This window comes from Puma concolor, chromosome D1, assembly GCF_028749965.1.
Source record: "Puma concolor isolate L17-30 chromosome D1, mPumCon1.1.hap2, whole genome shotgun sequence".
NCBI classification, from domain to species: domain Eukaryota; kingdom Metazoa; phylum Chordata; class Mammalia; order Carnivora; family Felidae; genus Puma; species Puma concolor.
The window spans coordinates 86,033,848-86,061,189 of record NC_141676.1 but is presented as its reverse complement, the minus strand read 5'-3'; the positions used below and the strand labels follow the sequence as shown (position 1 = coordinate 86,061,189).

Below are 27,342 nucleotides of genomic sequence, written 5' to 3'. Positions count from 1 at the left end.
GTAGGAAATTCTCCTAAAAATGTTCGCAGAGGGGTGTTTGTGTGCATGCGTGTGTAATGGCACATAGGCGTATCTATATGAGCATGTGCAATTTATGTAATGTACTTACACACATACATAGCATTCTTGTTTAGATTATGATTATAGTTTGACTTGAAACCTGCACTTCGATTTCTGATCCTGAGTTTACAGCTCATTTTAATTTGCTTTCCTATAATAAAAATGTTACCATATGAGATGGTAATTTTCACATACAAGTTATTTTTTCTATTTTTAGAGATCCACTGTCCTCCTTGATTCTAAAAATGTAATTCATGTGGTTATGGAGGTTTCAGTAGGAGGGAGAGGCTAGACTTCAGATCTCTGGGTTGGTTGGATGCTGTGAGCATGTTGGGCTTCTATAATAACTCTGAAATTTGGTGTGTGGGTATCCTATTAATTTATGGATCTACAGAAGCTAAAAATAAAATCCTCCATTTAGAGGAATTATGTAAAAGGAACGTGGATATCCCTGGTTTATTGTTTATCTGGAATGAGAGCAGTTTTCTTTTTTCTAAGCTTCAGTTTCTTTTTTAATGTGTGATGTTTACCATTTCCCCTTTCCCATTCTCTTTCTTATACATTGTAGTATCTCATTTTAAAGTTCAAAACCAGGGCCAAAAGCTTAATTCTGGGATATTTGGGGAGGAAAATTACATGGTATAAGAAAACTTAAGAACTTCTTTCTTTTTAATACTATGATTTTGCTAACCCCCCACCTTTCCCCCTTACGATCGTACAAAGTGGGAAATGAAATTGCCTGGATTTTCATGGGTGTCTTTTTGTAGTTGAGTTAAATGATGGATGTGTGTTGGGTGGAGTGCAGGCATGTTGCACAGGCATAGAAAAGGTAGAGTAGGGACGAAGAAGCTCTTCAAGGAACCATATTAGTCTATATTCTTATACATTAAGCTTCTCACAGAAGGAAAAGTTTGGGATGCCTTCATATCTATGCCAAGTATTAGTGAGGAATTCTGGTTTAGAACTACAGCATCCTTATTCAGCAGGTCTCTGTGTCAGAGGGCCACACATCAGACTTGTTTTTCAATTGTGGATGTTTTATAAAACACTTGAGGTGTAACTGACACACAGTAAACTGCACATATTTAGCGTACAGTTTGATAACTTTGGCATATTTGTAAACTCTTGAAACTACCAACCCACTCAAGATTTGAACATAACCATCAGTATCAGAAGTTTTTTAGTGTCCCCTTGTAATCCTCTTCTGCACCTCCATCTCTATCCCAACCCATCTGCACTTTCCCCAGGCAGCCATTTATCTCTCTTCTATCACGGCATGCTACTTTGGATTTCCTAGGATTTTATATAAATGGAGTCAGACCATATGTAATCTTTTTTTGTCTGGCTTTTCTCACTCAGCATAATTATTTTGAGATTTATCCATCTTAAAGTATGCATCAATAATTCATTCCTTTTTATTGGTGAATAGTACTATTCCATTGTATGGAAATACCACCTTTGATTTCTCTATTCACTGTTCATGGGCCTTTGGGGCTGCTTCACTATTTAGTTGTTACAAATAAAATTGCTATAAACATTTGTGTGCAAGTATTTGTATGATCATGTAATTTCACCTTCTTTGGTAGGTGTGAACCAAATGACAGGTGTCTTTTAAATTTTTAAGAAACTCCTAAATTGTTTTCCAAAGTGGTTGTACCATTTTACATTCTCACCTGCAGTAAATGAGAAATCCAGTTTTTGACATTCTTGTCAACACTTGTTACGGTCAGTCTTCTTAATTTTAGACATTCTAATAGGTTAGGTGTGTGGTGGTATCTTATTTTTAAATTGTATTTATTTATTTTAAAGTAAGTTCTGTGCCCAATGTGGTTCTCAAACTCAGACCCCAACGTCAAGAAGTCATATGCTCTACCAACTGAGCTAGCCCCAGGTATCTTATTATTTTAATTTGCATTTCATCAATGGCTAATGATGTTGGGCATCTTTTCTTGTGTTTATTTTTCTTCAGTAAGATCTTTTTCACAATTATGCAACTCTGCCATTTTAGAATGAAAGCACCCATAAACAATATTAATGAATGGGTGTGGCTGTGTTACAATAATATTTTATTTACCAAGACAACAGCAACAAAAAACACAGGGATAAAAATAAAGTCCATATACAGGTTGTATATGGACTTTGGATTGTAGTTTGCTGTCTCCTAACATAGATGGTCATGTCCTCTGCAAATAAAGATAGATTTATTTCTTCTTTTCCGGTCTGGCTGTATTGGAAAATTTCTTATTTTTAAAAAATGTTTATTCATTTTTGAGAGAGAGAGTGGTGGAGGCGTAGACAGACGGGGACAGAGGATCTGAAGTGGGCTCTGTGCTGACAACAGTGAGCCCAATGTGGGGCTTGAACTCACAAACTGTGAGATCATAACCTGAGCTGAAGTTGGATGCTCAACCGACTAAGCCACCCAGGCACTCTGGAAAATTTCTGTTCATTCCTGATTGTACTGTCTAAAACTTCCAGTACAATACTGTCTAGAAATGGTCAGAACAGATATCCTTGACTTGTTCTGATGTTTAGGGGAAAAGCATTCAGTCTTTCATCACTAATTATAATTTTATCTGTGAGTTTGTCATGGATACTATTGATCATGATTAGGAAATTCCCTCTATTCTTAATTTTGGTTTAATTGAAGTAGCTTTTGGTTTATTAACTTTCTTCTATTTTTTTTTTCTGTTGTCCATCTCTGGAAGTTCCTTTCTATTCTTAGAATAGAATATTTTCATCAGGAATGGATTTTGGATTTTGTCAAAATGATATTTCTGCATTTATTGAGAATATCATAGTTTTAACTTGTTCTTATGATGAATTACATTGATTGGTTTTCAGATGTTAAGCCAGTCTTGCATTCCTGGGATAAACCTTGTTGGTCTTTTAAAAATACATTTTTTGGGTTCTCTGTCTCCTCTCTACCCCTCCCCCCAAAGTAAATAAATAAACTTAAAAAATATAAATATTTTTGGATTTGATTTCCTAAGATTTTATTTAGAATTTTTCATCTGTGTTCATGAGATATATTGGTCTGTAGTTCTCTTGTAATGCATTTGTGTGGTTTTGGTATTATGGTAATGTTGGCCTCATAGAATAAATAAGTTATGAAATATTTCCTTCTCTCTACTTTTCTGGAAGAGTTTGTTCAGAATTGGTATTTTTTCTTTAAATGTTTGATAGAATTGACCAGTGAACCTCTCTGGGCCTGGAGGATTTGTTTGTTTGTTTGTTTGTTTGTTTGTGTGTGGGGGGATTAATATACATGAGGATATTCAGGTTATTCATTTGTTCTTGAGTGAGCTTTGGTAATTTGTGTCTTCCAAGAAATTTATTTTAAGTTGTCAAATTTAGAAGTATAAATTTGCTTGTAATATTGCCTCTTTTTAAAATATCTGTACAACTGTAGTGTTGTCCCCTCTCTCATGCCTGATACTGTGTCTTCTCTCAGTTTTTTTCTGCAGTCTAAGTAGACGTTTGTTAATTTTATTGATCTTTTCACAAAACCATCTTTAGGTTTTACTGGTTTTTCTGTTTTCTATCTCATGATTTCTGCTTTGATCTTTATTATTTTCTTTATTTTGCTTACCTTGGATACAATTTGTTAATTTCTTCGTACTTTCATAATGTAGAAGCCAAGGTCATTGATTTGAGACCTTTCTTCTTTTCTAATGTAGGTGGTTAGTGGTGTAAATTTTACTCTAATTACTGCTTTAGTGGCCTGATACAAATTCTGACCTGTCATGTTTTCAGTTTTGTTCAGTTTGAAAATACTTTGAATTTCTCTTTTGATTTCTTCTTTGATCTATGGGTTTTTGAAAAGTGTTTAGTGTTTACTTTCCAAATATTAGGGATTTTCCAGATACCTTTCTGTTTATTTCTAATTTAATGTCACTGTGGTTAGAGAACAACAGACTTTGTATACTTGAGTCTTCTGAATTTTTTTGTGATTTATTTTATGGCTCAGAATATGGTCTACTTTGCTAAATGTTTCATGTGCATTTGAGAAGAATGTAAATACACATGTCTTTGAGTGAAGTGTTCTATAAATATCAACTAAGTCAAGTTGATAGTGCTTTTTAAAGTCTATATTCTTACTGATTTCCTGTTTTCTTGTTCCATTAATTATTCAGAGAAGAGCATTGCAGTTTAACAACTGGATTTGTACATCATATATTTTGCAGCTTTGTTATTAGGTACATCATTATATAGGATTGTTATGTCCTCTTGATGAATTGACCCCTTTGTCATTATGCATGACCTTTTTTTATCCCTCATAATATTATTTAAAATCTACTTTGTCTTATATTAATATAACCACCCCACATTTCTTTTGACTAGAAATATACTTTTACTTCTACCCTATTTGTGTCAATATTTAAAGATGTCTTGCTTTAAAAAAAATGGAATCTCACAGCCTCTACTTTCTAATTGGGATATTTCAACCATTTAATTTAATGTAGTTATTTATATAGTTAGGTTTAAATATGTTCTCTTGCTGTTTGTTTTCTCTTTGTCTTGTTTCTTTGTCTTTTCCCCCTTTTTTTTTTTTCTTTTCTTGTCTTCTTTCCAATTAAGTAGTTCTTATTCTGTTTGGATATCTTCTTTGCTGTTAGCTGTAACTTGTGACCTTGACATATTTAAAGAGTAGTAGTTGGTTATTTTGTAGAATGTCAATCAATTTGAGTTGGTCTGATGGTTTTTCATGATTAGATTTGGGTTATAGATTTTGTGGGTTAGGGGAGGAGAATACCACAGTGGTGTAATAACCTTCTCATCATACGTATCAAAGGGTACATAATATCATCATAACATGTTACTGATGTTACCTAAATCTCTAGGTCTAGGTGGTATCCTCAAAGTTTCTTTACCATAAAGTTACTAGTTTTCCCATTTTGAACTCTGTTATTTATAAGAGCAGCCTACACTCAAGGGGAGGGGTATTAGGGTTCACCTCTTGGATGGAAGAGTATCAAATGCTCTTCCACATGTAGTTGTATGATAAAACCACCACAATAACTAATGAATATTTTGGAGGATCAGATATTATGAAATAATTCAAATACTCTGTTTCTCCTTAAAATTTTTTCCCTAATTTTGGCAATCATCAGTGGATCTTGCCTGCAGCAATTATTACTGTGGTCTAAAGGTGATTTTTTTTATTTACCTAATTCTTTCTACATTAATTAGTTGGAATTCTTTTACAAAGAAAATTTATTCTCATTTATTTGCTTATTCATTTATTTATGTCATCCTGGACTCATGGATATTTATTTTATCCTTTATATTATTGTCTGGTGCTCTCACAATTTAATTTTTGCTCATATCTTCCAGCTTTAACCACTGAAGTTCTCTCAGTTTAGCTCCTGGTTCTTTGATATTATATTGTTTGAGCACTACCCGACTTTTTGGCACTACAAGGTGGTCCAGCATATCTTGGATTTTTCCTGTCCTAGCCCTAGAATCAGCCATTTCTCCAAGGAACCCTAGGTCCCTTTTCTGGAGTATGGTATTTAGAAACCAAGATCCGGGCACTGAGTATGCTTTTTGTTACTGAAGTGTCAGTACTTTTTTTTTTTTTTTTTTTTTGAGAGAGACTAGCAGAGAGGGAGAGAGAATCCTCTGAGGGACAGAGAGAGAGAGAGAGAGAGAGAGAGAGAGAGAGAGAGAAGCAGGACTCATGTTCACCTGATATGAGGCTCAAGCTCACCCAAAGCAGGGCTTGTGCTCACCTGATGTGGGGCGCACCATTAGATCATGACCTGAACTGAAGTCAAATGCTTAACCAACTGAGCCACCCAGGCATCCCTGAAGTGTCAGTACTTTCTAAGTTCTCTCAGTAGACAGAGCTAAGAGATACATGTATTTATACTAACCCGTGAACACACGTATCCCTGTTTGTTTCTCTATTTGTATGTATATTAAAATAAACATTAGTTAATATTGGTATGTCTAATTCAGTAATACAGGGTTAATTCCAGCTTTTCCCCCTTATATATTCATAACTTCTTTCTTTGATAGTGAGAAATTGGCTCTCATAGTCTGTGGCATATTTATAGTTCTTATTTGTTCAACCCTGTTTATACATATAAAGTATTTTCAGAGTTGCTAACCCATACCACTGTGTGAAACAAATTTTTCAACTAGAATACAGTGTTTGTGTAAAGTTTTTTTGTTGATAGCCTTATGATAACAGTTAAGAACACTATTTTTGCAAAGTTATTTATGTTAGCTCCTTTCTTCCCTACCCTCATAGATGTGGTTATAGGTAATACTGTTAGTTTCATTTGTCAGTCTGCATTCCATCCTGGATGATATATTTTTAAAAATTTTCATAAAGTTCACTCTTTGGGCTGTACAGTTGTAAAGGGTTTGATAATGCTTAGTCATGTATTCTCCATCACTGTACCATACCCTAAAAGTTCCATCATGTAGCTCTTTTGCAGTCAATCTAAAAATAAAGTTATTTATTAAAATAAATTTTTTATTTAATGGATCCTTATAGTGTATTTGGTTATTAAAGTAAACCATAGAATGCTGAAATCAATTTTTCAGAGTCACTTTTGATATGAAAAAATAAGTAGACTAGCCAAGGCTGGAGTCATTAACTTTTGTTAGGTTGAAATTAGCAGTAGGGAAATTAAGCTAAGACCATTATTTTGTTTTCTTTTTCTTTTAGAATGATAGAAAGTATTTGATGTGGCTTTCCAGAGAATATTTTCCCCTCAAAATAGGCATCTCTAATTTTTCTACCCATTGTAGAGCAGTTGAAGATGAGCGAATGGTAACCATTTTAAAAATCAAAGGTCACTTGTTAGTGATGACTGTCTAAAGCCTGCCACTATTAATATTTCAAAATTCTATTACACCATAATGACATAGCATAGCTGTTACTCCATTTTCTTTATCTTTTTTTTACACGTTTGCACTCTTTTCCTATGCTCATTGTATGTTCATTGATTCATTGAGTTTTATACATTTAGTCATGACTATGCATGTGTCACTAAACTCTAGACTTTACTCTTTTTTTTTTTTTTTTATTTATATATGAAGTTTATTGTCAAATTGGTTTCCATACAACACCCAGTGCTCATCCCAAAAGGTGCCCTCCTCAGTACCCATCACCCACCCTCTCCTCCCTCCCACCCCCCATCAACCCTTAGTTCTCAGTTCTCAACAGTCTCTTATGCTTTGGCTCTCTCCCACTCTAACCTCTTTTTTTTTTTTTTTTTTTTTTTTTGTTCCCCTCCCCCATGGGTTTCTCTTAAGTTTCTCAGGATCCACATAAGAGTGAAACCATATGGTATCTGTCTTTCTCTGTATGGCTTATTTCACTTAGCATCACACTCTCCAGTTCCATCCACGTTGCTACAAAAGGCCATATTTCATTTTTTCTCATTGCCACGTAGTACTCCATTGTGTATATAAACCACAATTTCTTTATCCATTCATCAGTTGATGGACATTTAGGCTCTTTCCATAATTTGGCTATTGTTGAGAGTGCTGCTATGAACATTGGGGTACAAGTGCCCCTATGCATCAGTACTCCTGTGTCCCTTGGATAAATTCCTAGCAGTGCTATTGCTGGGTCATAGGGTAGGTCTATTTTTAATTTTCTGAGGAACCTCCACACTGCTTTCCAGAGTGGCTGCACCAATTTGCATTCCCACCAACAGTGCAAGAGGGTTCCCGTTTCTCCACATCCTCTCCAGCATCTATAGTCTCCTGATTTGTTCATTTTGGCCACTCTGACTGGCGTGAGGTGATACCTGAGTGTGGTTTTGATTTGTATTTCCCTGATAAGGAGCGACGCTGAACATCTTTTCATGTGCCTGTTGGCCATCCGGATGTCTTCTTTAGAGAAGTGTCTATTCATGTTTTCTGCCCATTTCTTCACTGGGTTATTTGCTTTTCGGGTGTGGGGTTTGGTGAGCTCTTTATAGATTTTGGATACTAGCCCTTTGTCCGATATGTCATTTGCAAATATCTTTTCCCATTCCGTTGGTTGCCTTTTAGTTTTGTTGGTTGTTTCCTTTGCTGTGCAGAAGCTTTTTATCTTCATAAGGTCCCAGGAATTCACTTTTGCTTTTAATTCCCTTGCCTTTGGGGATGTGTCGAGTAAGAGATTGCTACGGCTGAGGTCAGAGAGGTCTTTTCCTGCTTTCTCCTCTAAGGTTTTGATGGTTTCCTGTCTCACATTCAGGTCCTTTATCCATTTTGAGTTTATTTTTGTGAATGGTGTGAGAAAGTGGTCTAGTTTCAACCTTCTGCATGTTGCTGTCCAGTTCTCCCAGCACCATTTGTTAAAGAGACTGTCTTTTTTCCATTGGATGTTCTTTCCTGCTTTGTCAAAGATGAGTTGGCCGTATGTTTGTGGGTCTAGTTCTGGGGTTTCTATTCTATTCCATTGGTCTATGTGTCTGTTTTGGTGCCAATACCATGCTGTCTTGATGATGACAGCTTTGTAGTAGAGGCTAAAGTCTGGGATTGTGATGCCTCCTGCTTTGGTCTTCTTCTTCAAAATTACTTTGGCTATTCGGGGCCTTTTGTGGTTCCATATGAATTTTAGGATTGCTTGTTCTAGTTTCGAGAAGAATGCTGGTGCAATTTTGATTGGGATTGCATTGAATGTGTAGATAGCTTTGGGTAGTATTGACATTTTGACAATATTTATTCTTCCAATCCATGAGCAGGGAATGTCTTTCCATTTCTTTAAATCTTCTTCAATTACCTTCATAAGCTTTCTATAGTTTTCAGCATACAGATCCTTTACATCTTTGGTTAGATTGATTCCTAGGTATTTTATGCTTCTTGGTGCAATTGTGAATGGGATCAGTTTCTTTATTTGTCTTTCTGTTGTTTCATTGTTAGTGTATAAGAATGCAACTGATTTCTGTACATTGATTTTGTATCCTGCAACTTTGCTGAATTCATGGATCAGTTCTAGCAGACTTTTGGTGGAGTCTATCGGATTTTCCATGTATAATATCATGTCATCTGCAAAGAGCGAAAGCTTGACTTCATCTTTGCCAATTTTGACGCCTTTGATTTCCTTTTGTTGTCTGATTGCTGATGCTAGAACTTCCAGCACTATGTTAAACAACAGCGGTGAGAGTGGGCATCCCTGTCGTGTTCCTGATCTCAGGGAAAAAGCTCTCAGTTTTTCCCCGTTGAGGATGATGTTAGCTGTGGGCTTTTCATAAATGGCTTTTATGATCTTTAAGTATGTTCCTTCTATCCCGACTTTCTCAAGAGTTTTTATTAAGAAAGGGTGCTGGATTTTGTCAAAGGCCTTTTCTGCATCGATTGACAGGATCATATGGTTCTTCTCTTTTTTTTTTGTTAATGTGATGTATCACGTTGATTGATTTGCGAATGTTGAACCAGCCCTGCATGCCAGGAATGAATCCCACTTGATCATGGTGAATAATTCTTTTTATATGCCGTTGAATTCGATTTGCTAGTATCTTATTGAGAATTTTTGCATCCATATTCATCAGGGATATTGGCCTGTAGTTCTCTTTTTTTACTGGGTCTCTGTCTGGTTTAGGAATCAAAGTAATACTGGCTTCATAGAATGAGTCTGGAAGTTTTCCTTCCCTTTCTATTTCTTGGAATAGCTTGAGAAGGATATAGACTTTACTCTTTTTAAAATTTATTTTGAGAGAGAGAGAGAAGGAGGGAGAACGAGCAGGGGAGGGGCAGAGAGAGAGAGGGAAAGAGAGAATCCCAAGCAGATCCTGACACATTGCTCACACTCATGAACTGTGAGATCATGACTTGAGCTGAAATCATGACTCAGATGCTTAACTGACTGAGCAACCCAGGCACCCCTAGATTTGACTCCTATATTGACTTTTTTACAACTGGTTTTAATATAAAATTAAAATAATTTTTAGTGTTAGTTGTATTTATTGAATATGTTCTGGTCTTAAAATGTAAATGGATTGAATATTTTCTTCTTCATTGAGGTAAGAAAAAGCAAATTAAGTTGCTTTTTATATGATTTGTTTAGTCTGTGTATGAATCAGTGGTCATCAAGAGAAAAAGATCTTCTGGGGCACCTGGGTGGCTCAGTCAGTTAAGTGTCTGACTCTTGATTTCAGCTCAGGTCATGATCTCACAATTCATGAGTTCAAGCCCCGTATGGGGGTCCATGCTGACAGTGCTCAACCTACTTGGGATTCTCTCTCTATCCTTCTCTTTCTGCCTCTCTCTCTCTCTCTCTCTCTCTCTCTCTCTCTCTCAAAACAAATAAATAAACTTAAAAAAAGAAAAACATCTTCTTACCCCTGTAAGAAGAAATACTTGGTAGTTGATTATCTTTTCTACCTCAGATGGGATTGCACTAAAACTAATATGAACATAGGAGGATTTAACTTTTTTGTGAAGACCACCTCCTCCACTTCGCCCACTCCTCCAGTAGGTTAGTCCCCATTGGGATATTTCATACCATTTTAAGAAACATGTTAAACCTGAAGTGCATGTGTTATAGCTTGAATATGTTTCCTCTTGTTGATATGTTAGTAGAATAAAACAAAACAAAACAAATAACCAGCCCTTATCTTTTATACAGTGGATCTTGTAGGTGAAATTACCTTACATGTTCAAGCCTAGAGCCTTTGAGGTGGTTCACCTATTCAGATTCTATAGTAGGGTGATATGCTTGCACTGCCTTTTATCTTAACAGCAAAGGCTGTTTCCAACCTCTGAAGGATACAAAGATGGAGTGGACTCTAGAGAGGACGTGTTGGATAGGCTGACTGCAGTGTCTGCAGTTGGAATGCAGATGTAACTTTGAATTATTTCTCTATAGCATGTGAGAGAACACACTTTCCAGAATGCTCTGATACCAGAGCATCTGTAATCAATATGAAACTGTTACAGGACTGGGCTCACACAGAGAATAACATTATGCCAAGGTCTTATGCTCAGGGCAAGTGTTTGGGATAATTTATTTCCAGATGAGGTATTTTACAGAACAAGAATATGCCTGGACACATGTTCTGTATTTAGTTACATGAATTTGTCATGCCTCAGTACCTCTAAGATGGGTCTCACTGCAACAGAGAATTTTATGTGTTTATCTGTGCTTTAAAGCCAAGAATATTTTACAGTTGGTCTGATGGGTTTGCAGTTAGAAAAAGTGACAGTGTGCTATATTCATGTAAAGATGGTGACTTCCTCTCCACCAACCATTTGTATAACTTCATTTCCTTATTTCAGTGCAAAGCAAAGCTCCTCGTGAGTGAAGGGCAATACTATACAGTTTTTTTTTCCATTGCAGAGAATCTTTTTAAACCATTGTAAACACTGAGAAATCATTGCAGTGGAAGTGCCATTATTCTAGGTAATTCCTTCCTGTGTTCCTGTCTTTCTCTTCTGCCTTCCCTCTGCCTATTCCCCCCATTTCACTCTTCTCTGCTGCTCCACTTCCTGCCTTCACCCACTTTTCCTCTTGCTTTCAAAACTTTCCCCAACCACTAGTTTAGGATATTTTATCCATGTTTTTACTTGGTTGTTTGCTGAAAGGGCATGTAAGACCTAGCCCTTCTCCTTTTCCCTGTTGGTCTTCTTCCAGAGCTTTCATTAACATGACAGTAATTTCTTCCCCACAATAATCCTGGACTTTCTACTAAAGCTGTATAAGCCTATCTATTAGACATAGAAGAGGGATGGAGAAAGGTTCTTCCAGGTAGTTATTTCTGCAAACACTTCTATTTAAGGTGACCACTAGATGGATTTTCACTCTAGTGTTATCTGACATGGTTAGGCAGACTCATGGTCAAACCATCTTTGATGCTTTGGTTTAGATGTAAAATTAAATAGAAACACTAATAGTGTACTCAAATCAGTAGCACCTCATCTCATGTCTTCCTGCTAGCTTAACATGGCATCTGACATGATATTGCTCTGACTCTGCATTTAGGGTTGCCACTGAAAGAGTTCTTCATGAAGCATATGTGCAGGAAATTACATAGATTTTTCTTTTAAATTTGAGATTCGCAACAAGAAGAAACATAGCCCAGTGTATTAGTCAAGGTTCTCCAGAGAAACAGAATCATTGGGTTTGGGTGTGTGTGTGTGTGTGTGTGTGTGTGTGTGTGTGTGTGTGTGTGTGTGTGTATGTGTGTGTGTGTATAGAATGGAGTCGAATTTATCTATTTTATGTATATATCTTTTATGTATATATAGTTTTATTATAAGGAATTGTTTCATGTGATTAAAGAATCCGGCAAGTTCAAAATCAATAGGATAGGCCAGCAGGCTGGAGACTCAGGAGAGCTGAAGGTGCAGATGAAGTTCTAAGGCATTCTTCTGGAGAAATTCCCTTTTGCCTGGGGAAACGGGTCTTTATGATTTATTTATACTTTTCAACTGATTGGATGCGACCCAACTACATTATGAAGGGCAGTGTGCTTACTCAGATTTCACAAACTTAAATGTTAATCTCATCCCAAAACACCCTCCAAGTTGATACATAAAATGAACCATCACAACCAGTGTATTTGGAATTCTATATTTGGTTTAGTCTTTTTATTTAGGTCTTTTATTTTTTAAAGGTCTCTGTGTATAAACATTTATTTAAACCCAAGTAACAATGGGTAAGCTTTACCAGGGCCTCAGCTGACTATGTTCTTTTCATAACCCTTTTTTGCTTGATTTACTATATATTCTTAGCTCTGTGTATAGGTGAGTGGGTCTGGAAAGTATCATTGGCTGACATGTACTTTCTCCTGCTCTTGCTATTAAATTCTTTAAAAAGTTGGTTAAGGAACTAAATAGACATTGTTTAAAAGGTTGTTTTATTTGATATTTTCTTCTCTAAGATGGATTCTGCTAAGCAAGCTAACAGAAGTAGTCTTGAAGAATAAACATGTAAGTATTCTTCACTGGAAAGCCTGCATCACCATTTTATATTTAGACTTGACCCCAGTAGGCCAATGAGGTCTCACAGTGATGCATGCTGACATGCACCCACACGACTATAGTCTCAGTCAGGGAAAAGTTTCTTTCGAGCAGGGGAAAAACTGGACAGAATGCCAGAAGTCTAATTATAACTTTTTAGAGAGCCAGACATCCATAAACTAGTTCTTGGCGAACACATCTGACTTAAAGTGAAAACATTTTCTAAAAGAAAATTATAAAAGAAAAATTGGTTTATAATAATGAGTATAAACCCAAATTAATTTGATTTACTTGTGTAGAGCTAAGACAGCCACTGATTTTTCTCTTTTAGTTCTCTCAGCAGTTATATGATAATAGCCATTATTAAATACAGAAAGAAGCTCCTTCATCTCCTGGTATCCCTGTCATGAGCCAGTAAGCCTGTTTTGCTGTTCAGATTGGTTTTGTTTCCATAAGAGGAAAAGACAAGTAGTTTGTAGTTTGAGATCTTGATCTTCCTGGCTGTGGGTTGGATTGTCACTTTTGGAGTTTAGTTTTTCCTGGACTCTTACTCTTCCTCAGAATGCTTATACCAGTGTGCCAAGGCTCTTCGAAGAATCAATCAAAATAAAGTTAGCCTCTCCTGAATCAAAGAGTTTGTGGGCTGAGACTGACATTACCTCAAGATCCATTATGGTTTAAATGTATTTTTTATTATAATATTCTATGCTGTTATTCTTTTGCCTGAGGCTTTAGAAGCATTTTATAGCCAATAATTCTTTAGTAAAGCAAAGCAGTCATCATCCTCATGCCCAACAAAGGGCTGTGCTTCTGTGAACACAACTCTAGATTTCTGGTTCGGCCCATTCATAATGAATAACTTAGTCATAAGGTTCCCTAAATGAGACTGCACATAAGAGTCACCTGAGAGGCTTGGAAAAAAATACAGATCCAGGCTTTTCCCAACCCACTGAATAAGAATTTGGGGTGCACGTGCTCTAGGGACTGAGGAGATGTGTTGGGAAATAGCATTTCAAACAAGATCCTGAGGGGATCATCATGCAACTTATCTGGCATCAGATCCCCAGACTCTGGCAGAATTTCCAAAAGGTCTCTCAAAACCAGAATAAGAAACTGCAGTTGTTCTGCACAGCTGCTAAAATTGTTTCAGATTAGGAAAGGGAAGGGCAGACAAAGAACACAGTGGTTCCAGAGAATAATCTGAGGAGCCTGCATGAACTGGGAAGGCCATTGTGAACCTCAGCGTCAGCGTTTCCTCTCCTGCCTTATCATTCCCATCTGCCTGCTCCCTTCTCTGCCCCTTCATTCAGTTCCACATCTTTCCTAGAAGGAAGAGATGGTTGTGTTGAAGATGCCAGTGCCATCTGCATATCATTCCAGAGGCTTTTTTTCTTTTTTAAAGGCCACTTCCTTTGCAAACTCCTCTAAGAAAGGGTTTCAGTAGAACAATGGGATATAAGTTTAGGCTTCAGGGTCTGAGTCATGTTTCCCTTTTAGTTCCAGATCCTCTTTACATGTATTTGTTGCAGTCTCTTTTAGTTCTGTCTAGATAGATTTTAATAATATGTTTCTTCTTATATAAGAAAGATTATGAAATAGAACAGGAAGTGGAGACTAGGAGTCAGAAGTCCTGGCTTCTGGTTTTTTCTTTGTACTTCTAGACATTGATCTCTAGGACTTGGTCTTCTAACTGGGAAATGAGCGTAGTCATCCTTACCCACCTTGATGGAATACTGGAGGCTTAATTAGTGTTCCCAGTGTGCTGTTGTACCACCCAAACAGTATTCAGAAGGATGTGCAGTTCATTGAATCCCCAGCAGCGCTATGTACTTACCCTGTAGTTCCCTCCTACTTTCTTAATTATCAGAATGTTGGTGGATGGAAGTCCAGCATCTGCCTTGTTCTCTTTTCTCTATATTAGGCATTCATCCTGCAGGTGGAACAGTCCTGTTCAGAAGTACCTTAACAGGTCCAGCTCTCCTTTTTAGCAGAATAGGGAACTGAACTATGAGAAGCAGCTTACCATCACATTTACTACAGGTCAGAACAGTGTTATTTGTGAGACTAATGGTCTAACTTGTCTGTCTGCTCTTCTTTCTCTGAGCACTGCTGATTGGCTTTTTATAGGTGAAAGTTTATATTCCATATGACATCCGTTTGCCAGCCCACCCTTGTCTTCTCAGGAAAAGCGTGTATTTTGTTTGTAGATCAGTGTCCAGAGGAGTGGGATACTTGTAATTCTTGAGCCCAGTTGCTTAACCAGATTATACTGGAACTTAGAAATTGACACCACAGTCCTCCGGCTCTGTTCTGTGTGTGCTGTGTTCAGGCTCCCTAACCAAATGAGGCAAAGGCTTATGTCAAATGTGGTGACTCATATGTAGATGAATGGCCACAGTGTGCTCCATCCCTGCTATCATCTCTCTTTTGTTTTTCTGCTGAGCCCGTGCTGCAGTGCCCAGCAGGTTCATTTATATACATGTCTCTGGCATCTGTTTCTGCGAGCAGAAGGGAACCTCCTGACTGGGAAGGGCCTATGCTCTTTATTTTAGGGCAGTCCCATGTTTCTGTTTTCTCAAGGCAGGATTCCCAGCTGGGTTACTTCTCTCCATGTAGTGCCTCGTTCCTCTCTTACTTCAGGCAGTGTGGGCAGGGACACACAGATATGGGAGAAGGGGGCACTTAGCTGGGTTGGTCTAGGAACTGTGTAGGTGGAGATGGGTCAAGAAATCTGTGACAGAGCTAGGACAGCAGTCACAATTTCTTGGTCAGAACTTCTTATGTAGAATAGAAAACTTTTGCCAGAAACCACTATTTATGCTATGGGGTGTGTGTTTGGAAGCAGATCTGTCCCATGTTGTGACCTTTCTATATCTTGGTTTTGTCTCTTCCTCCTCAAGTCTTGCTGATTATACCTAACTGTTGTGCCTTAAGGATATCAGTAACTTGCCGTGCCTCTGATAATGTTATATGGTTAGCATCAATGTATTGGTGATAACCTGGCCCTCTTGCATTGTAGAATAGCATTGCCTTTGGACCATCTTAGAGCCATTTAGCATTTGGGAAATAAGTGTTTAGAAGAATTTTCCAATTTTTTTTTTTATTATCTCTTGCCACATTTCTTGTCAAGCACATACTCATATGAAACCAACCAAATGTTAATTTCTTTCATGTATTCCCTGGTGAAAAAAAGGAAGTGTAGACAATACAGTGTAATGGAAGGAGTATTCGACCTGGAGTCTGAGGACACAGCTTGAGTACCAGCTTCATCAGTTAGCTGTAGACTACAGGCAAGTCATAAATTCATTCATAAATTGGAAATGATACCACTTACATCAGTATTTTAGAGGATGATCTAAGGAATAAGTTGGTGTCATTTTCACTTCCTTCCTCACCTCAGTAACTGTGACATCTCTGATGGCCTTGGTTTCAAGAATAAGAAATAATACCATTGTGTAATAAGCCATTTCAAAGCTTGATGCCTCTGGAAATGCAGAATTAGCTTCATATTTTTCAAAAAAGTAAGCCCAGTGGAGAATGGAGTGACAACTGCTACTCCTAGAATAACATTAAAAGCATAGAGGAGATAAAAAGCAAGAGACAATGTGAGGCTGGGCCTGTACACCTGACCTTCCCATCATTACATGTGTCTTCTCAGAGCTCCTTATTCTCTCCTCTGTCCTTGTGTCTGGTTTGACGTGGGTGTTGTGCTGGGAGGTACTTCCAGGCAGAAAGCATTTATTGACTCTCATAGTGAACCAAGCAGTGGTATTTTTTCTTATTAAAATAAAATCAGAGCCTTTGGGAGTTGTTTATAGAAAAAAGAAAGGAAAAATGAGGTTTGCTTCTTAGATTTTAGCTTTGGCTTGACACTGGGCTGGTATATTTTCATAATTATTATGAGCTTGAGAACACACCAGCCTGAAGTCAAGTCTTCTCCTTAATGTAGTTGGAAATGTCATATTGTGTGGTTTTATAATTCCTTTTTCTCTGCTCATCTGCGGAGAGCCCTCCAGGAGTGGATGCAAGTGTCTGCTTTCTCAGAAATCCCCAGATGGGATTAAATATCATTGGATTAGAAGACTAAGAGCTTTTGCCAGCTATGAATTCAAGCATATTTGGATGCTCAAAAATTTAGAATTTCTGGATTTGGTATAAAAGAAATTCTCATTTTTATGTTTTCATTTATTTTTCTTGTCTTGCCACTATTTAATGTTCTCTTTTTTAGTTCCTCTTGCCCTCCCTTCTTCTTTGTTTCTTTCCTTTTTCTTTTTTAGCCTACCTCTCCTTAACCTGCCTCAGACCTCATATTGAATTTTCTTGTGATTCTCATTTATATTATTCCACTCATGGTATTTGGGGTAAATATATTTCTGGTCTTAAGTGTAAAGCCATTCGATTTGAAACTTACTGTTCCTTCAGCTACTAGAAAGGTATTGATCTCTACATAGCAAATATAGCAATGATGTTAAAGATAATAATAATTAAATGTTTCTCCATCTTTAGTTATTGGTGAAAGAAGGATAAAAAGTTTCTAATAATATTTTACAGTTGGGAAAAGTGAAGAGTACAGTCACATTTAAAGTCAGTAAGAGTATTAAAAGTAAGGCCCAGGGGCGCCTGGGTGGCGCAGTCGGTTAAGCGTCCGACTTCAGCCAGGTCACGATCTCGCGGTCCGTGAGTTCGAGCCCCGCGTCGGGCTCTGGGCTGATGGCTCAGAGCCTGGAGCCTGTTTCCGATTCTGTGTCTCCCTCTCTCTCTGCCCCTCCCCCGTTCATGCTCTGTCTCTCTCTGTCCCAAAAATAAATAAACGTTGAAAAAAAAAAATTAAAAAAAAAAAAAAAAAAAAAAAGTAAGGCCCATAAAATTTTAAAAAATAGGGCCCAGATTTCTTGATAATACTTTACAGCTTTGGCATATAGAAGAGGTTTGAAAATGGAATTACAAGCACAAGACTGGTTATACCTCTATACTGGATTGGGTCACCTGGTTCTTCTGGGTTGAGAAAACATTTGTCAGTTCTACGTGAAGCATTTTGTCAGTTCTGAGAAAAATAGAACATTTATCAGTTTTACTTGAAGTTAAGTCCTAGGAAATCATGGAATCCAAAAATGCCACTTTCCCAATTTAATTTTTTTTTTTCTTTCAACGTTTATTTATTTTTGGGACAGAGAGAGACAGAGCATGAACGGGGGAGGGGCAGAGAGAGAGGGAGACACAGAATCGGAAACAGGCTCCAGGCTCCGAGCCATCAGCCCAGAGCCCGACGCGGGGCTCGAACTCACGGACCGCGAGATCGTGACCTGGCTGAAGTCGGACGCTTAACCGACTGCGCCACCCAGGCGCCCCGACCCACTTTCCCAATTTATAGTGAAAGCTACATTGTTAGGAGAAATACTAAAAGGCAAGAAGTGAGTCAGACAGCTCTGGGTTTGAATCCTGGCTCTTCAGCCAGCTGTGCTGTATACTATGTAGGTTTCTGACATGTAGATTATCATATTGTATTGAAATTGTATCTCTCTCCAATTTTCAGTTAGTATATTTCCCAAAACTTCTTGCATCTCAGGTACGACTGTTGGGAATTGGAGGTGCAAAGATAAATAAGAATGGCTGAAATAACAAATAAAAAATGAAAAGAGCAGTAATGCTAGTTTGGTGTGACATCAGCAAGATGTAGAATAGGAAACTCCAGGCTCCTATTCCCCCACAGAAACATTGAAAAAACCCACAAACAAGCAGTAGGTGAACCAACTTTGTAGGAGTTTTGGAAAAAGGTTGAAGGTTTATAGTAACCAAATAAATGCCCAGTTGAGGAAAAACAGTCTTCAAAATGATAGGAAAATTTTTTTTTTAAGTTTTTATTTATTTATTTTGAGAGAGAGAAACAGTGTGTATGCACACAGGGGAGGGGCAGAGAGAGAATTCCAAGCAGGCTCCACACTCTCAGTGGAGAGCCTGACACGGGGCTTGATTTCATGAACCATGAGATCATGACCTGAGTCAAAATCAAGAGTCGGGTGCTTAACCATCTGAGCCGCTCACGTGCCCCTAAAATGGCAGGAAAATTTTATGATATTTTTACTCACCCTTTCCCCAAAACAGTCTCTCTCCTTCCCTGTCCCTTCTCCCCAAACTGGAGCAGGGAAAACCATATTTGCAGGTTATTGGGTATATTCATTTTAACTTTTCTGGGGATACCTGAAGGACTGACATGAGGTGCTTATCTTTGTTTCACATAACTTGGAATGCATATGGGAAAAGCAAGTAGCCACTGCTTGTAAAAGCTACAAGGGGACTATAAACCCACAATTGCTGGAAGAGATTCTGGGTAGAGATACACAATCTCTAGGCTCAGAAGAGAGGTTGTGATGAGACTAGGAAATTAGGACATTCAGAGCAGCAGCATAACATCTCAGGGTGATCCCTACACTCAGAGTAGCCTAGCTAAGGGGTGAAGGAGTGCCCCTGCACAGAGTGTCTGCAAAGATGTGGGAGAGAAGAATGTTCTCCTTTTTGTGTGTGTATGTATGTGTGTTTGTTTCAGTTCTTGACATTGAGGAAATCTTTATCAGAACAGGAAATGTCTGTCAGAACATTAGCTGAAGAGAAGGTAAGGGAACCTCAGTGACCATTTTTAAAAAGGAATAGTGTTTAAGAAAAAAAAAACTGGAGCTCTCAAAACAGATACTATAGTTTTCAACAATAATTAAACACATGCATGCATACACACACAGACACACACACACACACACACACAGAGCAAACCCTGGGGAAGGATAATCTGATTTCCTGAGTAATAGTTTGGTAATAGTCAAATGCCTAATTTTCAGCAAAACCTGCAAAGCATATAATAAGCAGGAAAGTGTGGTTCATTCAAAGAAACACAATGAATGAAAAGAAGCTGTCCTAGAGGAAGCCCAGACATTGGATTTAGTAGAAAAAGTCATTAAATAATTTATCTTATCTATGTACAGAAAGCTAAGGGAAAACATAGAAAGGAATTCAGGAAAACATTATATGATCAACAAAGTATTGACAGAGAGAAATTATAAAAGGAATAAAAAATTCTGGAGCTGAAAAGTACAGTAACTGAAATGACAAATTCACTAGAGAGGACAAATAGCATATTTGAATAGGTAAAAGAAAGAATCAGTGAACCAGAAGGTAGGACAATATAAATTATGAAATCTGGGGGGGCGGAAAGTAAAATAATGAAAAAGAATGAACATAGCCTGTATTAATTAGTTGGCTAGGTTGCCGTCACAGAATGCCACAGACTGAATGACTTAAATAACCAGGATCTATTTTTGTCACAGTTCTGGAGAGTAGAAGTCCAAGATCAAGGTGTCAGCAGGTTTGGTTCCTTCTGAGGCTTCTCCTTGGTGTGCAGATGGCCACCATCTTGCTGTGTCCTCACGTGGTCTTTCCTCTGTGCACACACATCATTCTACGTATCCTGATTTTCTATTTATTTAAGACACTAGTCAGATTGGATTTGGACTCCTAGTAGCCTCAGTTTAACTTCTCATCTTTTTAAGGGCTCCGTCTCCACATCTAGTCATATTCCAAGGTACTGGGGGCTGCGGCTTCAAAATATGAATCTTGGGGTGTGTTGGGGGGTGGGGGACACACACTTCAGCCCATAACAGAGCCGAAGGGACTTGTGGGACACTGTCAAGCTAACCAACATGTGCTTTATGGGAGTTCCAGAAGAAGAGAGAGAAAAAGGGGCAGAATGATTATTTGAAAAATTAGTGGCTAAAAACCTCCCCATTTTGATGAAAGGCATGATGAATCTACAAATCCATGAAGATCAATGAACTCCAAGTAGGGTAAGCTCAAGGGGACTCATCTTGAGACACATTGTAATCAAACTGTCAAAAGCCAGAGACAAAAAGAGAATCTTAAAAGCAGCAAGAGAGAAGTGAATTATCACTAGGGAGACCATTAATAAAGTTATCGGCTGATGTCTCATTAGAAGTGTTGGAGGCCAGAAGACAGTGGGATGGCGTAATATTTAATGTGCTGATAGAAAAAAGAAAACAGGCAAACTGAAATTTTTATATCTGGCAAAACTGACCTTCATAAATGAGGGAGAAATTAAGACATTTTCAGAAAAACAAAAGCTGTGGGAGGGAGTTCATTACCTGCTCTACATAAAAATGTTAAGGGAAATCCTTCAGATTGAAACAAAAGAACTCTAGACAGTAACTCAAAGCCATATGAAGATATAAAGATCTCTGGTAGAGATAATTACACAAATATAAAAGCTAGTCTTTGGAGAGTGTTCTAAGTGAAATCAGTCATACAGAGAAAGACAGATACCACATGTTTTCACTCTTATGTGGATCCTGAGAAACTTAACAGAAGACCATGGGGGAGGGGAAGGAAAAAAAAGAGAGAGGGAGCCAAACCATAAGAGACTCTTAAAAACTGAGAATAAACTGAGGGTTGATGGGGAGTGGGAGGGAGGGGAGGGTGGGTGATGGGCATTGAGGAGGGCACCTGTTGGGAGGAGCATGGGTGTTGTATGGAAACCAATTTGACAATAAATTTCATATTTAAAAAAAAGCTAGTATTACCATAATTTTGGTTTGTCAGTGCACTTTTTATTTTCTACAGAATTTAAAAGATAAATGCATAAAAGTAATTACAAATATATGTTATTTATAAGGCACACAGCATGTAAAGATGTGATTTGTGTCATTAATAATATAAAGGAAAGGACAGAATAGAGTTTTTGTGTATAATTGAAATTAGGTTGGTATCAACTCAAATTTGTTATAATTTTAGAATGTTATGATAAACCTTATGATAACTACAAAGAAGATATCTACAGAGTTTACACTAAAGAAAATGAGAAGGCAGTCAAAATGTGTCACTCCCCAGAAAACACTAAAGAAAACAGTAATGGAGAAAATGAGAGGCAAAAAATGATACATACAGAAAGCAAGTAGCAAAATAGAAATAAGTTCATTATTACTTTAAATGTAAGTGGATTAAGGGGCTCCTGGGTGGCTCAGTCGGCTGAGCCTCCGAATTCGGCTCATGATCTCACAGTCTGTGAGTTCGAGCCCCGGATTGGGCTCTGTGCTGACAGCTCAGAGCCTGGAGCCTGCTTCGGATTCTGTGTCTCCCTCTCTCTCTGAGCCTCCCTTGTTCATGCTGTCTCTCTCTGTCTCAAAAATAAATAAACATTAAAAAAATTTTTTAAATGTAAGTGGATTAAACTCTCTATCAAAGGCATAGATTGGCAGAAAGGCTAAATAAGTGATCTAGCTACATGCTGTGTATGAGACATTCACTTTAGATCTAAACACAAATGGGCTAAAAGGATGGGAAAAGATATTCTATGCAAATAGTAACCAAAAGATAAAATAGAATTTAAGTCAAAAACTGTTACAAGAGACAAAGAAATATAAAGAAATATAAAGAAAGTTTATATTGATAAAAAGATGAGTTGATCAAGAAGATATAATAATTACAAATATGTGCATCAGACGTCTGAGCCTCATAATACATGAAGCAAAAATTGACAGGATTGAGGGAGAAATATTTTTACAATAATAATTGGAAATTTCAGTGTCCACTTTCAGTAATGGATAGACAAGATAGAAGATCAATAAGGAAATTTAGGACTTGAACAACATTATGAACCAATGGGACCTAATGGACATATACAGAGCACTGCACTCAATAACAGCAGAATACACATTTGTCACAAGTACACGTGGAATATTCTCTAGGATTGACCATATGTTAAGCCAAAAAAGTATTAATTAAAAAAAAACATATGAAGTATCTTTTCTAATCACAATGGAATGAAACTAGAAAGAAGTAACTGAAAGAAACTAGGAAATTCACAAATACATGGAAATTAACACACCTTAACCAGTGGATCAAAGAAGTTACAAAGCAAACCTTGAGATAAATGAAAACATACCCAAATTTATGGGATTCAGAGAAAGAAGTACTAAAGGCTAGAATACTTCAGATTTCAAAAAATAAAGGGATAAAATCAATAACAATGTTACACCTTAAGGAACTGGGAAAAGGAGAATAAACTAAACCCCAAACTAGCAGAACATAGGAAATTATAAAGATTAGAGCAGAAATTAATAAAAAAGAAAATTAGAAAAACAATAGAAAATAAATGAAAATAAAAGTATCTTCTTTGAAGAGCTAAACAGAATTGGCAAAGTTTAATTAGATTGACTAAGGAAAAAAGAAAGTTTGAATTACTAAAATCAGAAAGGAAAGTAGGGGGTGCAACAGTTTGTCAGTTTCTTAAAAAAACTGACCATGCAGCAACATACAGTGGAGCACTTGTACTCTTGGGTATTTATTCCAGAGAAAAGGAAACGTGTTTATAGAAAAAGCTGTATACATATATTCACAGTAGTTTTATTTGCAATAGCCCCAAACTGGAAACCACCTAGGTATCTTAATAACAGATGAGTGGTTAAACAGTGGTATGTCCATACCATGGAATACTACTGAGCAATGGAAAGAAATGAACTATCATTGTACCCAAGTTGGATTCTAAAGGGCATTATGCTGAATGAAAAAAAGTCAATCTCAAAAGATCATCTATGATATATTTCCATATATATATATATTATATATCTCTAAATGACAGAATTATGGAGATAGAACCAGATTAGTGGTTGCTAGGGGTAACAGATGGTGTTGGGAGTAGATGTGATCGAAAAGGGTAGCATGAGGGAGATCTTTGTGATGATGGAATAGTGCTGTATCTTAATTGCAGTGGTGTTTATAGGAATCTTCACATGTGATAAAGTGACATAGAACCATACACATTTATTCTACACATGTCAGTTTTTGGTTTTGATATTGTGGGGAATTATGTAAGATATGACCAATGGGAAAACGTGGGTAAAAGTTATACTGAATTTTAATGACCACATACTGAAACCATAATATATTTGAGACTTACCTTACCTGCCTCTAGAGGAGAGTCTTAAATTTGGTTAAGAGGTTTTGAATAGAAACAGACAACTACACCTATCTTAGATCCTTTCTAAGTCCAAGATTCAATAATATGTTTCTAGGCAGGATGAAGAAGAGAGTGCCCATATTATAGCTCTGTGAGAAAATGGAATTCAACTAAATGATGCTTTGGAAAGCTCAAGTCAAGGAAATACAATATAGAATACAAAAAATGCACTTTGATTTATTCAGCAAACACTTTTCAGTTACCTACTAAATATCATTCAGTCATGGAATTGAAGATGTAAAGATGAAGAAACATGATACTTGTTCTTTTAAAATGTTTTAATGTTTATTTTATTTTTAAGAGAGACAGAGTGTGAGCAGGGGAGGGGTAGAGAGAGGGAGACAGAATCTGAAGCAGGCTCCAGGCTCTGAGCTGTCAGCACAGAGCCCGACGCAGGGCTCGAACTCACAAACTATGAGATCATGACCTGAGCCGAAGTCGGATGCTTAACCGACTGAGCCACCTAGGCGCCCCTGAAACTTGTTCTTTAAACTAGAGTGTGAGCTCCATGAGAACATAGATTTTTATTTGCTTTATTCATGTAATCATCGGTAATGTTTAGGCCAGGATCTGGCACACAATAGGTGCTAAGTAAAAATTGCTGAATCAATGGATTATCCTAAAAAGCTTAGAGTCTGATAGACAAGCCAAGATAGGTAAGAAAATAAATAGGGACAACATGTGATAGATGCTATCACAGACTTTCCCCCTTTTTCTCCTTTCAAAAAACCCTTTGTTCAGTCTTAAGTAATGCAATCACTGTGTGGGTATTCTGCTAGCACTGGAGTTAGGTATGTGCAAAATTAAACTTCAGGGCTGGCTTCCAGACCCCATTTCTACTGGTTCTGTCAGAGTCTTACCCTCAGGCGGGGATAGTGTTCCAGCTGAGTCACTGTGATACCTTCAAGAGTTGGGTTTGTTCCAGTCCTCACAGCACTGTTCTTTTACACACGGTATTGCTATACAGTTAACCCTTGAAGAACAAGGGGCTAAGAGGTGCCCCGCCCCTGCAGTTGAAAATCCTAGAACTTTTGACTCCACCAAAACTTAACTATTAATAGCCTACTGTTGACAGAAGCCTTACCTATAACATACACAGTCATTTAACACAAATTTTGTTATGTTGATTGTATTATATGCTGTATTATTACAATAAAGTAAGCTGGAGAAAAGAAAATGTTAAAATCATAAGATAAAGTACACTTACAGTACTGTATGTATATTTAAAACATCTTCCATAAATGGGCTGGCAGGGGCTGGGACAGAGGGTGGCAGCAGTGAGCCTGGCCCTGGGGTGACACTTTTCCTTAGCTTGGTGGTCTCTGCTCAGCATTGGCAGCGGCTGGGCAGCCCACAGGCACTGGGAGTGTCCTGGAGGTGCCGTATAGCTGCCCCAGCTGCCTGGAGTATATGGCTGGCTATAGCTAGCAGCAGCTGTGGCCTCTGGGAGGCTGCCAGGATGCATCAGTGCTGGGCCAGGAGGGACCAGCGGCAGCTCCAGTGCAGCCCAGAGCCTTCTGGGCATGTTCTTCCGCTCCAGCCCAGTTCCTCCTGCCTGCCAGCCCTGGGTGTTCCACTGGACCACCCTGTTGGCACATGGGGTGACCTGCAGCCCTATCTGGTATCAGGGGTCTGGGGCTGCAGATGGCCTCTGTGGGCGTCCCTGCCTGGGTTCTCAGAGGGCAGCAGGCGCAACTTCTGTGCCAGTCACTTCGATTCTTCTGTGGAGACTAGGGTGGGCAGTTGTCAATAAATGCTATGTGGCTTTTGCTGTCCACTCTTAAAAACCCACCTAAAAATGGATCTGTGCAGTTCAAACCCATGTTGTTCAAGGGTCATCTGTATTTTAAAGTAGGGATCTGGGTTAGTGAGGATGGGTAAATGAGGCAGTATAGAATACTTGTAAATTTAAGACTTGTTTAAGAATGGAAGGAGAATTTTGAGGGAGGACTCTCAGCGGGACCACCTCACACCCTGGGCCCAGCTGTCGTGAATCATCACTTGGGCTAGAACTTCACTTGCTTATAGCGGTCCTCTGTTGTTGAATCTTCTTGGGACATCCAGGACTGACACAAGCAGCTGTCTGAAAACTTACCCAGGGTCGTTGGGCAGTAGAGGGTCAGACCAAGCCTTTATTAAGGAGTATAGAGCACTCACTTCTTTGCTGCAGAGTAGAGGGATTAAAGAGGTGATTATTTCCATTATCTGGGGCGTGTTCCTTTAGCTTCTTTTAGGTGGTAAGAAACAAATTGGCTTATTTCACTCTAGAGGCTTATTGTAAAGAATGTGTCTCAGTTGGCCTTCATGAAAATTTGACATTGTTGCAGACACTAGAGTAACTTCAGTGGTACCTCTTTGTCTTCCAGTTCATTTGTTACCAACTGTAGTGTTTCCACCATTTTGATAGCTAATCTTTCACTCTACTTCCACTCAGTTTCTTGGGTGACTGTGCACTAATTCATTCTTAATTTTTCTCAGCAGGAAAGGGTCAAGTTGGGTTGTCCAATTATTTATTATCCAGTTGGACAAAGCTCTTGTGAGTTACCTCAAAGGCTCCTTAGATGGCCTCTCGGTTGGAAGCTGATTACTTGTCATAGTTCTTTGTAACCAGAGTCTTATTTTCTCATCATCTAAACTATGGTGATCATACTGAAAGAACTGTCTATGGTCATTTCCTTAGAAGGAACATGTGTGTCCTTGGTAGATATTCAGAGCATCATTTATTACTCTTTATCAGTGGGTCACTGGGAGCTTTCAGACCAAAGGAGATGTAGAAATTGCTGCAGATACACAGGGTGTATTTCTGGTTTCCAAAAGGAATAGCCCATGGCTAACCAAAACAAAATCAAATTATCTTTACTTGTCCTGGTTCAACAACCTTTTATAGAAATCATTGTTTTAGATACTAATAGCAACTCAGGTGTACATATTATATTTATACCTTTTAGTTTTTTTTAATGGATTTTGCTATAACTAATGAAGTCTTACTAAATAAGAAAGGATCAAATGTATACTTGGAACTATGCATGAAACTGAACCATTAAATATGATTAAAAATGGGAAAAGAATAGATTATTGTGACCTTCATCCCACCTAATGATTCAAGGTGTTAGAAAAAAAGCAGCTTAGAGTACACATCTTTGCACATTTTCTTTATCTGGGATAGTAAGTAAGCTAAGAACTAGAGACCTTAATGAGGATTTTTTTTTAAAGATTTTATTTTTAAGCAATCTTTACACTCAACATGGGGTTTTGAACTTACAACCCCAAGATCAAGAGTTGCATGTTCCACCGACTGAGCCAGGTAGGCACTCCATTAATGAGGGTTTTATATATGAAGGCCTTCTTTGGGG

At 37.9% G+C, this 27,342-nt stretch overlaps 1 protein-coding gene across 2 annotated transcripts in view; it reads left to right on the top strand.

Annotated features, from left to right (window-relative positions):
• The window catches only part of JAM3 (junctional adhesion molecule 3), a 122,827-nt gene that overhangs the window by 83,327 nt on the left and 12,158 nt on the right, over positions 1-27,342 (top strand). The window lies entirely within an intron of this gene.